Genomic DNA, 16,834 nt, shown 5'->3' with positions numbered 1-16,834 from the left:
CCTCTTAGTCACCTCAGCCTTCTGTAGGACACAGAACACAGCTTTTTTGCACAGAAAGTAATTCTTACTGCAGCGATTAACCCCTCAGTCATTGTGAACAGCATTGTATTCCAGAGAGGGGCAGAGAGCTGTGTCTTGCCTCAGCTGCAGGAATGTTCTCAGAGGAGGGAGAAATAATGTTTTAGGGCAAATCTGTATCTTTGTTCCACAACAACTGGTCTGCCGGTTATACTAGTCTGTAGACAGTATAATCCAGGGATATGGAAACTTAATAAAAAACTACTTGTCCACAGGACTATAACGGAGCTAAATCTACTTGTCCCTCATGACAACCCAATTGTCTGGACCAATTTTCGCTTTTACACTCTCATTTTTTCCTCCTCGCCCTATAATAGCCATAACTACTTACTATAATGATACCTTTTAATTTTTCAATAACATATTCTCCGAACCAATATATATATATAATCGGTGAAGTGAAATTGAAATAGTAAAAGATAATTTAGCAAATTTGGTGGTTTTCTTTTCTACACCATTTACCTTGTGGTTGAGCTAACGTTGTTTTGATACTTAAGGCCGGCCTGTTTACAGCAATACCAGATTTGTATAGTTTCCACCATGTTTTCCTAATTAAAAAAAAATTCTGAACTTTTTAGATTTCGATTTTTTTTCATTGCCATTTTTTTTACCCCTGAAGCTTTTTTTTCTTTTTTATTGTCGCATACCAGGCTGTATGAGGGCAAATTTTTTGCACCATAATCAGTTTTTTGTATCTGTACCATTTTCGTATTGATTTGACTTTTTAATCGCTTTTTAACTTTTTTTTCTGGGATATTATAAAAATAGCAATTCTGTGGTTTGGTTTATTTTTTTTACATTTACTTCATTCACTGTATGGGATACATAATGTTATATTTTAAGGCTAGTTTCAGACTACGGAATTTCTGGCTGCAATCCCGCTTTGAAATTGCAGGCGGAAATTCTGCTTTCTAAAATGTACTGCATAGTGAATGGGTTTCCGTTCACAAATTCACACTTCGGAATTTGTGAAGCGGAATTTGTGAACGGAAAATCCGCTTGGAAATTTCCGCCTGAAGAAAGGCGTTGCTCTTTCTTCAAGCGGAAATCCGCGCGGAAAACATTGCAGTCTAATGGAGACTGCATTGTCCGCGCGGTCCTAGCGCCGACTGATTAATTCAGCGCTGGCCAAACTCAGAATCTCCGGGCGGAAATTTTCTGCCCGGAGATTCCGTAGTCTGAACATAGCCTAATAGGTTGTACAATTATGCACGCAGTGATACTAAATATGTTTACTTTTATTATGTTTACATGTTTTTACATAGGAAAAGGGGGTGATTTGAACTTTTAACATGGAAGGGGTTAATGTGTGTCTTTTAAACTTTTATTAAAACTTTTTTTTGTTTTTGTTTTACACTTTATTAGACTTTTAGGTGGAATCACTAGATTCCTCATACAGATCAATAGAGCTCTATTGAACACCATTGATTTGTGTGCTCTGCGATCCATTGATAGTGCCTAGTCCAGCCAGGCTCCATCACTGACACAGCTACAGACACCAGGAAAGCAGAGGTAAGCCCTCGGGCTACCTCTATAGTGGATCTCCCCCCCCCCCCCGCCGCGATCATGCTGCGGGGGGGCGATCCACCCCACTAGCCCACCTGGGAACATTCACATGTCCCTTTAGATGCCACTGTCAGCTTTGACAGGGGCGATCTAAAGGGTTAATATTCAGTCGCTGCGACGCCACGCATGCTGGCTATTAGCGGCACCCCCAGCCACTGAAAACAGCTGGGGGCTGCAGAGTATGGAGCGTGCAGGAGTTGGAAGCCTACTCCATACAGACTGCTGAGCGCCACCGTGCTTGTCAAGTCCGGCCCTGCTTGCCTGAAGCAGGGCTAAGGGCTAGAAAAATTCACCTGCCCGGAACTGCATGTCCCAGGCATCAGGCATTGGGCGTCAGGCGATAGGAATTCCACACCCCTGTAATCCATACCCAGCAGTCCATTCCTAATAGTATTTGAGAGAGAATTTTTTTGCAATTTTGGGTTTAGTACACAGTGACTGTGCTGCAGCATTGCTGTGTACTGCTGGTGTTGTGGGCAATTTTTTTTTTTAGCTTACTGTAGCACATTTTTCTGCCCTCACAAGTGCATACCACATACCTACATCTAAGTGGTGTATTATTTTGTACCTGTTAATCTGTCAAGGGCCTACATTCTGTGAATGGACAGCCAAAAGTAATCACTGGCTGGTGTTTTTCTCAAATAATTTTTGAAGTGTACAGTAGCGCATTTTCTGCCCTCATAAGTGCATACCACATACGAACATCTAAGTAGTGTACTATTTTGTACCTGTTAATCTGTCAAGGGCCTAGATACTGTGAAAGGCCAGGGAAAAGTAATCACCGGCTGGTGTTTCACTAAAATAAGTTATTTTTAAGTGTACTGTAGCGCATTTTTCTGCCCTCTTAAGTGCATACCACATGCCTACATCTAAGTAGTGTACTAGTTTGTACCTGTTAAACTCTAAAGGGCCTAGATACTATGAAAGGACAGCCAATAGTACACACCTGCTACTGTTCTAGACAAATTCTGTTTTAAGCGTAGTGAAGCGTATTGTACTCCCCTCATGTACGCAATAAAAATGTCAGGCAGAGTAGTGTTAGGACGTGCACAGAGGAGTGGCAGAGGCCTAAATTCATCAGGGCAGGCAGAGGTCGCAGCAGAGTAGGGGTATGTGCCAGCCGGAGTCGCAGCGAGAGGTCTGAGCTCCCTGTGTCAGCTAGCAGTTGTGTCACGACCAGCAACCCAGCAGCCATGAATGATCAGTTCATTCGGTCATCCACTTCATCCCAAGTGGCATCCAACACCCCCAGTCAACAGTCGGTGGGTTCCTCAGACTCAACCCTCAGTTGGAATGGCCTTCATGCTGCTGCTCATGCTTCAGGCTCTGTCATTGTGCTGCTCTATGGTCTCCTCATGCTGATGCTACCACCTCCAGGCACTGTCATTGTGACAGCATATGGTCACCTCATACTGATGCAGCCACCTCCAGGCTCTCTAATTGTGCTGCTCTATGGTCTCCTCATGCTGATGCTGCCATCTGCAGGCTTTCTAATTGTGCTGCTGTATGGTCTCCTCATGCTGATGCTACTACATCCAAGCTCTCTCATTGTGCTGCCATGGATACTGTAAAACATAATGAAGGTGCTGGTCCCCAGTTTCTGAAATTCCTCTGCATTAAGGTCACTTTCAGGAGTCCTAATGTTGCTGCTGCCACCTCAAGGCTGTTTCATTCAGCCACTATATGATCTCCTCAAGCTTCAGCCACCTCCAGGCTGTGCCATTCAGACACTATATGGTCTCCTCATGCTTCAGCCAACTCCAGGCTGTGCCATTCAGCCACTATATGGTCTCTTCTCATGCTTCAGCCACCTGCAGGCTGTGCCATTTAACCACTATATGGTTTCCTCATGCTTCAGCCAACTCCAGGCTGTGCGATTCAGACACTATATGGTCTCCTCATGCTTCAGCTAACCCCAGGCTGTGACATTCAGACACTATATTGTCTCCCCATGCTGCCACATACTCCAGGCAGTCATTCAGCCACTATATGGTCTCCTCATACTGATGTCACCTTCAGGCTCTGTCATTGTGCTGCCATGTGACATGTGACTTCTTGTTAGATTTGGTCCTTTGAACCAACACACCGGGGCCCGGGACACTAAAACTTAGGAGCTAAAATTTAAATTTCAAAATTCTCAATTAAAATTTAAAAATCTTAAATTAAAATTTAAAAATCTTACATTTCAATGGTCTCCTCATGCTTCTGCCAACTCCAGGCTGTGCCATTCAGACACTATATGGTCTCCTCATGCGTCAGCCAACTCCAGGCTGTGCTATTGAGACACTATATGATCACCCCATTCTGCCACAAACTACAAGCAGTCATTCAGTCACTATATGGTCTCCTCATACTGATGCCACCTCCAGGCTCTGTCATTGTGCTGCCATATGACATGTGACTCCTTGCTAGATTTGGTCCTTTGTACCCACGCGCCGGGGTCCGGGACATTAAAACTTGGGAGCTATAATTTCAATTTCAAAATACTCAATTTCAATTTCAAAGTCTAAAATTTTAATAAAAAAATGTTTAATTCCAATGGTCCCCTCATGCTCCTGAAAACTCCAGGATATGCCATTCAGAAACTATATGGTCTCCTCATGCTTCAGCCACCTCCAGGCTGTTCCATTCTGACACTATATAATCTCCTCACACTTCAGCCACTTCTAAGCTGTGCCATTAAGCCACTATAGGGTCTTCTCATGACTCAGCCACCTCCAGACTGTGTCATTTAGCCAATATATGGTTTACTTATATTGCTGGGTCTAAAAAAAATAATGGTAGCACTAGTTACCATAAATCTTCAATTTCAATTTCAAAATTCATTTTTAAATCTTAGGGATTGTGAAGCCCTACTGTCTACCCATGCTGTTGCCAGCTCCAGGCTGTGTCATTCAGCAACCATATGGTCTCCTCTTGCTGCCAACACCTCCACACTGTGTCATTTAGCCACAATATGGTCTCTTCATGCTACCAACACCTCCAGGCTGTGTCATTCAGCCACTATATGGTCTCCTCATGCTGCCAACACCTCCATGCCATGTCATTCAGCCACTATATGGTCTCCTCATACTGATGCCAACTCCAGGCTCTGTCATTGTGCCGCTCTGCGGCAGTGATTCTAAGGCTGTGTCATTCAGGCAATGGGTCTGGGAATTAAAAATTTTCTCATAGGTAGCACCCGCTATCCACGCTGTGTCATTCAGCCACTATATGGTCTCTTCATGCTGCCAACACCTCCACGCTGTGTCATTTAGCCGCTATATGGTCTCCTCATGCTGCCAACACCTCCATGCTATGTAATTCAGCCACTATATGTTCTCCTCATACTGATACTACCTCCAGGTTCTGTCATTGTGCCGCTCTGCGGCAGTGATTCTAAGGCTGTGTCATTCAGGCAATATATGGTTTACTGATGCCGCTGTGGTGGCTTGTGAGATTTGGTACTTCGTACCCACACGCTGGGGTCTGGGACACTCAAAGTTTGATTTAAATTTCAAATCAACAAATCTGACATTTCAATGGTCTCCTCATGCATCAGCCAACTCCAGGCTGTGTCATTCAGGCAATATATGGTTTACTGATGCCGCTGTGCAGACTGGGTCTGGGAATTTCAAATTTTCTCATAGGTAGCACCCGCTATCCAAAATCTTTTTCAAAAATTTCTAAAATTGTTGTGTTTTTTGGGGGGGATTGTGAAGCCCTGATGTATACTCATGCATCAGCCAACTCCAGGCTGTGTCATTCAGGCAATATATGGTTTACTGATGCCGCTGCTGGGAACGGGTCTGGGTATTTCAAATTTTCTCATAGGTAGCACCCGCTATCCAAAAGTCTTCTTCATAAATTTCTGCAATTGTTGTGTTTCTGGGGGGGGATTGTGAAGCCCTGGGGTGTACTCATGCATCAGCCAACTCCAGTCTGTGTAATTCAGGCAATATATGATTTACTGATGCCGCTGCTGGGCCTGGGCCTGGGAATTTCAAATTTTCTCATAGGTAGCACCCGCTATCCAAAATCTTTTTCAAAAATTTCTAAAATTGTTGTTTTTTTTTTTTTTTTTTTTTTTTTTTTTTGGGGGGGGGGGGGATTGTGAAGCCCTGATGAATGCTCATGCATCAGCCAACTTCAGGCTGTGTCATTCAGGCAATATCTGGTTTACTGATGCCGCTGCTGGGCCTAGGTCTGGGAAATTCAAATTTTATCATAGGTAGCACCCGCTATCCAAAATCTTCGGTTTAAATTTCTAAATTCATCTTTTAATCTTAGGGATTGTGAAGGCATCGTGCCTACTCATGCTGCCGGCAACTCCAGGCTGTGCCATTCATCCACTATATGTTGTCCTCATGCTGCCAACACCTCCACGCTGTGTCATTCAGCCACTATATGTTGTCCTCATGCTGCCAACACCTCCAGGCTGTGTCATTCAGTCACTATATGGTCTCCTCATGCTGCCAACACCTCCACGCTGTGTCATACAGTCACTATATGGTCTCCTCACACTGATGCCACCACCAGGCTCTGTCATTGTGCTGCTGTGCGGCAGTGATTCTAAAAGCGATGCTGGTAATCTGCATGTTATTCTGAATAACAGTATTATTTCACTACCCCAGCACACTCCATATGCATTTTAGAACACAGTAATGTACCCCTATTGAGGCTGTATGTAGGCTAGAAATACCCTTTTTTAATATAGATTTGCCGCAAAAAAATTTGCATCGAAACAAACTTTTTCGGAAAATTCGGCGAATTGGCCAAATCGAATTTTTCAAAAGTTCGCTCATCTCTAATTGACATCTATGTCAGCATTACCCTGGTGTAGATTTTTACAGTGTTCCTGTCATATCACAGAAAAAAGAGTGCTTTCTTTTATATGTTACTATATGTTACTTACTTATTTTTTTTCATGTGTCTAGCATCTGTATTTGGCTTACAAATCCCCCTGTTCTGCTGCTCAGTCATTCTGACATCCACTGCTCAGGAAGGGGCATCCCAGGAAAGTACTGAGCCTGCTCTCATTCATCATGCATTCACTTCCTCCCTGAGTCGATTGTACTGTGCTGGGTCTCTTCATCTAATCATTGCAGGCTGCTCTGTTACCCCCCTCAGGAGACAGTATGTAAAAGTAAAATAATAAAAATGTAAAATCTATTTCTAGGTTTAGTTTTATGCATAATGTCCATCTCTTATGCAAAAATCTGTATATTTGTATGGTATATTTGAAGGTCAGAGCTGCACTGAGCCTCTGTACTCACTCCCAGTGAGTGCTCTCTGCAGTCTGATAGTCCCACCATCACTTCCTGGACTTTATTCATGCCTGTGCTTTAGATGGGACAAAGATAATGCTGCAGCCGGATAGGACCATGTTCTGGATAGTATAGGGACCCCTAGTAGTCTTTTTTATAAGCCAGGATTTCTATAACAAGGAGATTTATTTTTTTATTAAATATATTAGAACAGTTAATGTTATCTAAAATGTACAATATATAAAAGGTTTGAATCTTACAGTGCCCATTTAAGGCAAAGGAAATTTAAATAAATCCAGAGAAGCTGACACAGGTGAACTGCAATTAAATACGTTTTTTAATATGTTAATTAGTATGAAAGTATAACCTTATAATAATACAACAAAATATGCTTAGATACAAATAAAGTACATATGAATAGTTTGGTGCTTTTTAATTTCAGTATTAAAGATTGTATTGCTAGTAGGGTACAGTAGAACATCTGATGACTATTTTCCTCAAGGCATTTCACATACAGTATATCCTCAGATGTATGGACATTTCTGCCCATAAACAATTTTGTGATCAATAGGAGTTATAGCTCTATTGACCCATGTTATCTATGGGGATTCTTAATAGACCACAATTCAACCTTTTCCATTCAGTACTGATGTTATACATATTTCATGATCTTGTCCTTGTAAATTTACACATAAAGTATAATTATTTACACCGGAGCTGTTTATTCTTTTTGCTTATTTTAACATTAGCTTTGTGGTATTTTTCTACATAAATGGTAAGGATTATTGTTAACATTATAATTTATTTATTATTATTATTATTATTATTATTATTATTATGAACATAAGGAAGCAGCTACACTATGTGATCAAAACTTTATATTTATTGTAATATATTACTGTATTTGGGTTGAACACTACAATTCTGTTGAAAGGTACAGCTTTCTTTATTGCTCAAATTCACCATTAAAATGGGCTTCTACAGTTCAAAGAATCATGTGCCTCCTGCTTCATTAAACTTAAAATAAATGATCCAGATAACATAATAAAATTGGAGAGGCATCTTCAGGCATCCTGTTTCAGCTTTTTGTGAATGTTAAAAAACAGTTCCTTTCGACAGGAGGCAACATGATATGAACAGGGCCCTAGATAGTAACAAAGTAACATAGTTAATAAGGTTGAAAAAAGGCCAGAGTCCATCAAGTTCAACCTATATCCCTGATGAGTCCCTACTGAGTTGATCCAGGGGAAGGCAAAAAAAAATCATACTAGAGGTAAAAAAAAATTCCTTCCCGCCTCCAAATATGGCATCAGAATAAATCCCTGGATCAACGTTCTGTCCCTATAAATCTAGTATACATAACCAGCTATGTTATTACTCTCCAAAAATGTATCCAGACCCTTTTTTAATTCTTTTACAGAGTTCCCCATGACCACCTCCTCTGGCAGAAAGTTCCATAGTCTCACTGCTCTAACAGTAAAGAACCCCCGTCTGTGCTGGTGTAGAAACCTTCTTTCCTCAAGACATAGAGGATGCCCCCTTAGAGGATGCCCCCTTAGATATTGTGCTGGACTTCTCCATAGCTGGATACACAATGATATTGTGATGAACAAGACCAAATGACAAACCCTGCTATGTTACTTTTTTGTTTATTAACATTTATTATGTACACATAGGATCTAAAATACAGTAAAACCTTTCCATAACACCACCTCTTTGGGAAAACTAGTAATTCACTATTTCTTACATACGTTTGCTCTTGTCTACCCCTCCAAAAAACCAATTTTAACAATTATTTTTGAATTTATTTTAACACTGTATTGTGTTACTTTTACTGTACTTTTTTTGTTTTTCAAATAATAATTATTTTTTACAGAACTTTGTAGTTTCCTAAACCACACATATTTTTTGATATTAGGGTTGCTGACAAAGTTGAGAATGTTACTATGTTGTATTCTAATGGTGTATTTGCTTGTATTCATCCTCACATTCTGTCTGGAATAAGAATGTTGTAAATAATGAAAAAGCCATAATTGCTAGTACCACATCTCATGTCAATTTTCTCGAAAGTGCTCACCCTCAGCTCTCATTTGTTTCTTCCACTATTTGTACAAGATGCTTTTATTTGACAACTGACTGACTTGAGACACAGCATTTGAATACAAAGACAAGTGCCTGAGGATTGCCTCCCATCTGTGCTAGAACACTTCTAAATGTATAAGAGGAACAATCTGTCATGATTGCAAATATTTCTTTATTTGAAGGATTGAGACAAAACCATAGAAGATTCCTAAGCACACTAGTAACTAATAGAGTGTGATACAGAAATATTTAGTTTAATTAGTTATACATTAACTCTTTACCCTGGATATTTTCTGTTCCTAGGCAATAGGCTGGGTTCACACGTTTCAGTATTTGGTCCACATTATTCCTCCCATAACAAGGGAGGAAATACAAGATTTGCACCTTTTTCTGTGTTTTGGACCAACTCCTGATCAAAATTCTATGTGTGAATCTAGTCCCAATAACCATCACAATTAATTTCTTTCCTTTGGATTTGTTGGTTAAACGGCAACACTGTCTAGACATTTTTTGGGTTATAAAAATAATTTTTGTGTCTTTTTGAAACCAATAGGACAATAATTATTAATCTTTTCTTTTTACCATTATTTGTATTTTAGTATATGAAAAAGGAAGCATAACATACATTTAATCTATTTTATTAACCCCTTCCTGACACATGACATACATCTACGTCCTCAGGGACGTGCACAGGAATTTTGAGGGGCAGGGGCTCAATGTGAAAAAAAGGGCACACCCGATCCATATGCAACTCCCTAGACCAGTGTTAACCCAAGCACGGTCCTTAAAGGACAACTGCAGCCAAAATTTAAGTTATCCCCTATCCACAGGATAGGGGATAAGTGTTTGATCGCGGGGGGTTCGACTGCTGGGCCCCCCTGCGATCTCCTGTACGGGGCCGAGGCTGTGCTGTGGCTCTCCCATGCAGGGGGCATGCCGGCCGCAGGATGATGTTGAGGCCGACATGCCCCCTCCATACATCTCTATGGGAGAGGCGGGGAGGTAGCGTTCATGCCTCCCCGCCTCCCCCATAGAACTGTATGGGGACAGGGCGGGGACGGGGCGTAAACTGCCAAGCTCAGAGCTCGACGCTACGCGCATTAGCGCTCACAATGAGCGCTAATGCCGGCACCCCGTTAGGGAGATCGCGGGGGGTCCCAGCGGTCGGACCCCCCGCGATCAAACACTTATCCCCTATCTTGTGGATAGAGGATAAGTAAAATTTGGCTGCAGTTGTCCTTTAAATACCCCCAACAGGTCATGTTATCAGGTGATATAGTTGTAGAGATGCCTGATGCACAGACCAGAATTATATCACCTGTGAAAGACTAAGGGAATCTTGAAAACATGACCTGTTAGGAGGACTTGAGGACCGTGCTTGGGAAATCTACAGGATAGAGGATAAGTGTTTGACCCCCGCGATCTCCCTAACAGGGCCCCCACATTAGCACTCAGTGAAAGGTCGACAGTTACGCACCCTCCCCTCCCTGTCCCCATACAGTTCTATGGGAGAGGCCAGGAGGCACAAACGCTGCCTCCCCGCTTCTCCCATTGAACTACATGGAGGAGGCGTGTCAGCCGTGACACGCAGCAATTTCCCATCTTGACCAGTGATACAATGAGCGTAGTGTCACATAACAGGTCAAGGCTCCTTATATGACATGCGCTCAGCCTATTACTGACCGAGGTGGGACATCACTGCGGCTGGGGATAAACTCATTGCAGTGTCCTGGTGCTGTCCACACCTCGTGTCACACTGGGTCTGGTGCTACATAAGCTGCATATGGACTATGCTCAGTTATCAGCTGTGGATAGTTCCAGGAGTGGGGAGAAAGGAGCCCTGTTAAAAGGGTACTCTGTTGGAAATTTTTTTTTTTTTTTTTTATCAACTGGTCCCAGAAAGTTAAACAGATTTGTAAATTACTTCTTTTAAAAAAAATCTTCACCCTTCCAGTACTTATTTGCAGCTCAATACTACAGAGGAAATTATTTTCTTTATGAATCTCTTTTTGTCTTGTCCACAGTGCTCTCTTCTGACACCTGATGCCTGTATCAGGAACTGTCCAGAGCAGGAGAAAATCCCCATAGCAAACCTCTCCTGCTCTGGACAGTTCCTGTCATGGACAGAGGTGTCAGCAGAGAGCAGTGTGGACAGGACAAAAAAGAAATTTAAAAAGAAAAGAATTTCCTCTGTAGCATACAACTGCTATATTATTAAATAGCAGTAATTTAGAAATCTGTTTAACTTTCTGGCACCAGTTCTTTAAAAAAAAAGGAGTACCTCTTTAAGGTATTTAGAAGCCAAATTGGTTCTGCACAATAGTTATTTATCATAAGCAGCAGAGTTGTGCTTTACAGTGTGAATCCAGCCATTGGGATTTTGCTACAGATTTTTTTGCTGCAGATTTTATACTGTGGATTTTGTTATTGAATTACCAGCAGAAATTCTGCAGCAAAATGGGGGAGATTTATCAAAACCTGTCCAGAGGAAAAGTTGTCCAGTTGCCCATAGCAACCAATCAGATTGCTTCTTTCATTTTTAACAAGGCCTTTGAAAACTGAAAGCATCAATCTGATTGGTTTCTATAGGCAACTTTTCTTCTGGACAAGAAAGGTGGGACAGTACAAAGATTGTAGGGACTGATGATGTGGGGAAGATACAGATGTGGAATGGCATTATAGGGGCACAGGTGGGTAACACTATTGGTTTATAGCAGTGTTTCCCAAGCAGGGTGCCTCCAGCTGTTGCAAAACTGCAACTCCCAGCAGTCGTAGTTTTGTACCAACTGGATTGGGAAACACTGGTTTATAGGGAGGGAAAGAACAACTATGCTGGACTAAGCTTTTCAGGTACTGTAGGTGGGGGACACTATGGGGGAGATTTAACAAGACCTGTCCAGAGGAAAAGTTGCCCATAGCAACCAATCAGATCCTTTCTTTCATTTTTCAGAGGCCTTTTCAAAAGTAAAGTAAGCAATCTGATTGGTTGCTATGGGCAACTTTTCCTCTGGACAGGTTTTGTTAAATCTCCCCCATAGTGTATATCAGAATAAATAAGGAAAAAAACAAAACAACACAAAACACACTATAATTTCCCTGAAGCTGCTTGTACAGAGGAGGCCAGTCCTCCCTAACAGACTACCCTGCTGATCATCAGTTATTGTCACTGTGGACTCTTCTAAGTCCCCTCACACAGTCCACTGTCCCTTCAGTCCTCCCTGACAGACCCGGCTGATGATCACTTACTGTCCCCTCATGGCAGCTCCAGCTGATCTTCTATCCTCCATCTCTTCCTTTCCTTACCCAGAGAGGAGCAGGGAGGGGGAGGGGCCGTCAGCAGCAGCAGGACCCCGGGAGACAGTGTCCATGACAAGATGTCACTTCCTAACAGTATCTGCTCTTTCTTCTTGTCCCCTGCTGTTATCTCTACCAGCCTCTATACACTCCTGCCCCTGTGCCTCTGTGCCTCACACCTTTAAAAAAAAAAAAAAGGGCATTAAGGGGCAGGTGCATGAAAAGGCAGGGGCTCAAGCCCCCTTTGAGCCCTATGTGTACACGTCCCTGTACGTCATGACCGAGAAGGTTTTCCCGACCTAGTGTATACATATGAGTGTGTATATATATATATATATATATATATATATATATATATATATATATATATATATTCAGAATTCAAGTGGTCCCTAAAAAATTTGATTTTGAACTTTCGCATAAAATTTGAAAAAATGCTCATATTATTAAAAGCCTTCTAATGTCGTAAACAAGTAAAAGAATGTTTAACAAATGATGCCAGCATAAAGTAGACATGTTGTGGATGTGAATTAATAACTACATTTATTTGACATGACTATTTCTCTTACAAAGAGTTTCAAACATAGAGAATTGAAGATTTTTCCAATTTTTCACAATATTTTAGAGTTTTTCACAAAAATCATTTCATGTATCAACAAAAATTTACCACTCATATAAAGTACAATATGTCTCAAATAAACAATCTCTGAATCACTTTGCCAGGTAAAAGCAGTTCAAAGTTATTACCACTTAAAGAGACACATGTCAGATTTGAAAAAACGGACAAAGTCATACAGGCCAAAACTAGCTGGGTCATGAAGGGTTTAATTTTTTATTAATTATTAATTTAAAAAAATTAAAGCTTAATGAAAATGTTATTTTTTTTCTTTATTATTTTAATATATGGCAGCCCTATGGTAATTTCTTCCCACTTGTCCCACGTAAATTAACAGGAAAGGTCAACATGTGCCAGCTGCTGTCTACAGCTGATACCTGCTGATGTCACTCCGTTACCACCTTAATACCATAATACATAGCGAACACAGCATTTAGAGGGTTGTCTCACAGGTTCCCACTCTGTCAGATGTCCAAGGTGCCAACCAGTAACCATGGCAGTCGGAGGCCTTCTGAAGGCCTTTGTGCATGCCATGGTGGACCTGTTGGTGCAGCCTTCCACAAGCAGTCTCTAAGGGGACTTCAACAGTGTTAAAAAAAAAGTTAAAATGTTTTGAAAATAACAAAAATAAACACTCCTAATAAAAGTTCAAAACAACCTCTTTTCCATTTCTTAAAGCGTACCTATCATAGTTCCAAAAAAAGCAAAAGCGATACGTTACCCGGTCCCTAATCCTGATCATGTACATATATGTTTTATGTCTCTAGGATGTTTTATTTCCAGAGATATAAGCATTTATCTGTTGCTCAGTAACTTTTTTCATAGTGCAGACTGGAGGGGGCATGTCTGTCTGTCTCCCTCACTGTGTCTGCTCTGAGTCTCGGGAGCGAGCATGAGCTGTCAGACAATTCTACTCTGTAACCCTTTTCTCTCTGGTTTCATGCTGTACTTGTTACACAGAGAAAGATGCTTGGAGCTTGCCTGCAGTATTCCTAAGACATTATGGCGGGTTCATAACAGGATAAAATGTATAAATATAATAATAGTTCTAGTGCAAGGATTTTATAGATAAAAGTAAAGCATTTTTATCAATATGTTTTCTATCTGTTTTATCTTTTCCTAGTATAGTTGGATGCTAATCAACATAGCTGTCACTGGCTGGCACCGGAGTTCCACCCACAATAGGGACAGGCACCATAGTTCCCCCACAGTAGCACAGTTTACCCACATTAGGTAGCAATTCCCCCACATTAGGTTGCAGGTTCCCCAACATTAGGTTGCAGGTCCCCCAACATTAGGTTGCAGGTCCCCCAATATTGGGTTGCAGGTCCCCCACATTAGGTTGCAGGCCCCCCACATTAGGTTGCAGGTCCCCCACATTAGGTTGCAGGTCCCCCAACATTAGGTTGCAGGTCCCCCACATTGGGTTGTAGGCCCCCCACATTGGGTCGCAGGCCCCCCCACATTAGGACACAGGCCCCCCACATTAGGTTGCAGGCCTCCGACATTAGGTTGCATGTCCCCCACATTAGGGTGCAGGCCCCCCACATTAGGTTGCAGGCCCCCCACATTAGGTTGCAGGTCCCCCACATTAGGTTGCATGTCCCCCACATTAGGTTGCAGTTCCCCCACATTAGGTTGCATGTCCCCCACGTTAGGTTGCAGGTCCCCCACATTAGGTTGCAGGTCCCCCACATTAGGTTGCAGTTCCCCCACCCCCTTAATACACACAGAGACACACATACATACAGACACAAACATATATACATACAGACACACACATACATATTTACATACACACACATACATGTACACATACAGACACACACATACATATATACACACACACACATATATACATACAGACACACACACATACATATATACATACATACACATACATATATATACATACACACTAGAGATGAGCGAACTTACAGTAAATTCAATTCGTCACGAACTTCTCGGCTCGGCAGTTGATGACTTTTCCTGCATAAATTAGTTCAGCTTTCAGGTGCTCCGGTGGGCTGGAAAAGGTGGATACAGTCTTAGTAGACTCTTTCCTAGGAATGTATCCACCTTTTCCAGCCCACCGGAGCACCTGAAGACTGAACTAATTTACGCTGAGCCGAGAAGTTCGTGACGAATCGAATTTACTGGGGGGGGGGGGGTGCAGCACACACGATCACAGAACCAGTGAGGGGTTGTAGTTGCAGTTGAGAACTGGGGGGTGGTACACGGGAGTGCACAAGATTGCAGCTGAGAACCGGGGGGTGGGGTGTCATAGCAGTTGAGAACGGGGGGGGGGGGGTGCCGGCACACACGATCGCAGCTCAGACGGGGGCGTGTAATGGTGGTTGAGAACCGGGGAGGGGTTGAGTACGGGGATGGGGGGGCATAATGGGACACAGTATCTGCCTGTATCCCGCACTGCCTGTGTGTGCGCGCTCCCTGAGCTCGTTCACAGGCAGTGCGTGCCCATGCATAGGCTGTATGCATACAGCTGAATTCTCCTATACTGATACCGGCCTGTATCTGGTATACGGCCGGTATCTGGTATACTGCAAAATCAGCACTAGTCTGTCTAGCTAGAGACAGACGACCCCTAGTGGTGGCTATTTTTAGATTACATTTCTGGGGGAAATTGACATTTTTTTAAAATACATTTTTATTGCAAAAAGCCATCATATGATGTAACATATAAAAAAAATTCAACTGTGACAGTGCCTCTTTAAATAACTAAAAAAAATCTTAACTACAACAAAAAATAACATATTTTTTATCACCACATGCAGAAATTATCTATCCATTCTATAAAATATAAAATTATTGATCCCATATGGTGTACTAATGGTAAAACTGGTGAATTGATACCATATGCTGAAATACCAAATGCCGGAATTGACAATCTTTGGTTTACTCACCTCTGGGAAGTAATCAAATAAAAAGCATCCAAAGTTCCATGGATACCAACTGATAAAAACTACAGAGCTCTGCAAAAAAAAAAAATCCCTCACATAGTTTCATAGACAGACAAATAAAAAGATATAAAGGTAAGAATATGTGAAGATGTTTTTTTTTTTTAAATATATAACTTTTAATTTTGGAAAAAAAAATAATAATAAACTTTAGAAATAGGGTGTGACTGTAATCATATTTATAGGAGGTCGGAAGAAATGCTAATTAGCACGAAAACATCAGTCGTTGCCACTGAGCCCCGTCTGATGCAGCGATGGACGAGTGCAGGATTCTATCTCTATTATTTGCTGCTGGTCATGAATTGACTTTCCATTTAATTGCGCACCACCCACACATCCTACTTCATAACATTGTTTTGCTGCCTTCACCAGGATACTCCTTTTCATGTGCTGGACTTTGTATCCGATTTAGTTGGAACTGTGCCTCCTTCCTCTCCTCATTACTTTGGAAATCATATTTTTCTGTACAATGTAAATTTAATGGGGGGGGGGGGGATTCAATTTAACTCCACAAATAAATTTTTTTTCCATTGTACAATTTATAGTAAAATGAATAATTTCATTAGGTCCAGCCTTGAAGGAGAAAAGATATGTGTTCCGTAAGGTCAGAATTTTTTTTTCTCGAAGAAATGGAGCCAGTGGAAAACATTTTTTTTAAATCAACTGGTGCCAGGAAGTTAAACAGATTTGTAAATTACTCCTGTTTAAAAGTATTAATCCTTCCAGTACAAATCAGCTGCTGTATGCTCCAGATGAACTTCTTTTCTTTTTTAATTTCTTTTCTGTCTGACCACAGTGCTCTCTGCTGACACCTCTAGTCGTGTCAGGAACTGTCCAGTAGGAGCAAATCCCCATAGCAAACCTATCCTGCTCTGGACAGTTCCTGACATGGACAGATGTATCAGCAGAGAGTACTGTGGTCAGACAGAAAAGAAATTAAAAAAGAAAAGAACTTCCTCTGCAGCATGTAGCAG

At 41.7% G+C, this 16,834-nt stretch overlaps 1 long non-coding RNA gene across 1 annotated transcript in view; it reads right to left on the bottom strand.

The window, feature by feature from the left end:
- LOC130302802 (uncharacterized) overlaps positions 1–12,264 on the bottom strand; it is a 39,430-nt gene extending 27,166 nt beyond the window's left edge. The window contains exon 1 of the long non-coding RNA XR_008852959.1: positions 12,219–12,264. This is a non-coding gene — a long non-coding RNA (uncharacterized LOC130302802). The remainder of the gene's footprint in view (positions 1–12,218) is intronic.
- Between the last annotated feature and the right edge of the window lie 4,570 nt (positions 12,265–16,834).

The sequence above is a fragment of the Hyla sarda genome, chromosome 1 (genome assembly GCF_029499605.1).
Source record: "Hyla sarda isolate aHylSar1 chromosome 1, aHylSar1.hap1, whole genome shotgun sequence".
NCBI classification, from domain to species: Eukaryota; Metazoa; Chordata; class Amphibia; order Anura; family Hylidae; genus Hyla; species Hyla sarda.
This window is presented reverse-complemented; position numbering and strand designations above follow the sequence as displayed.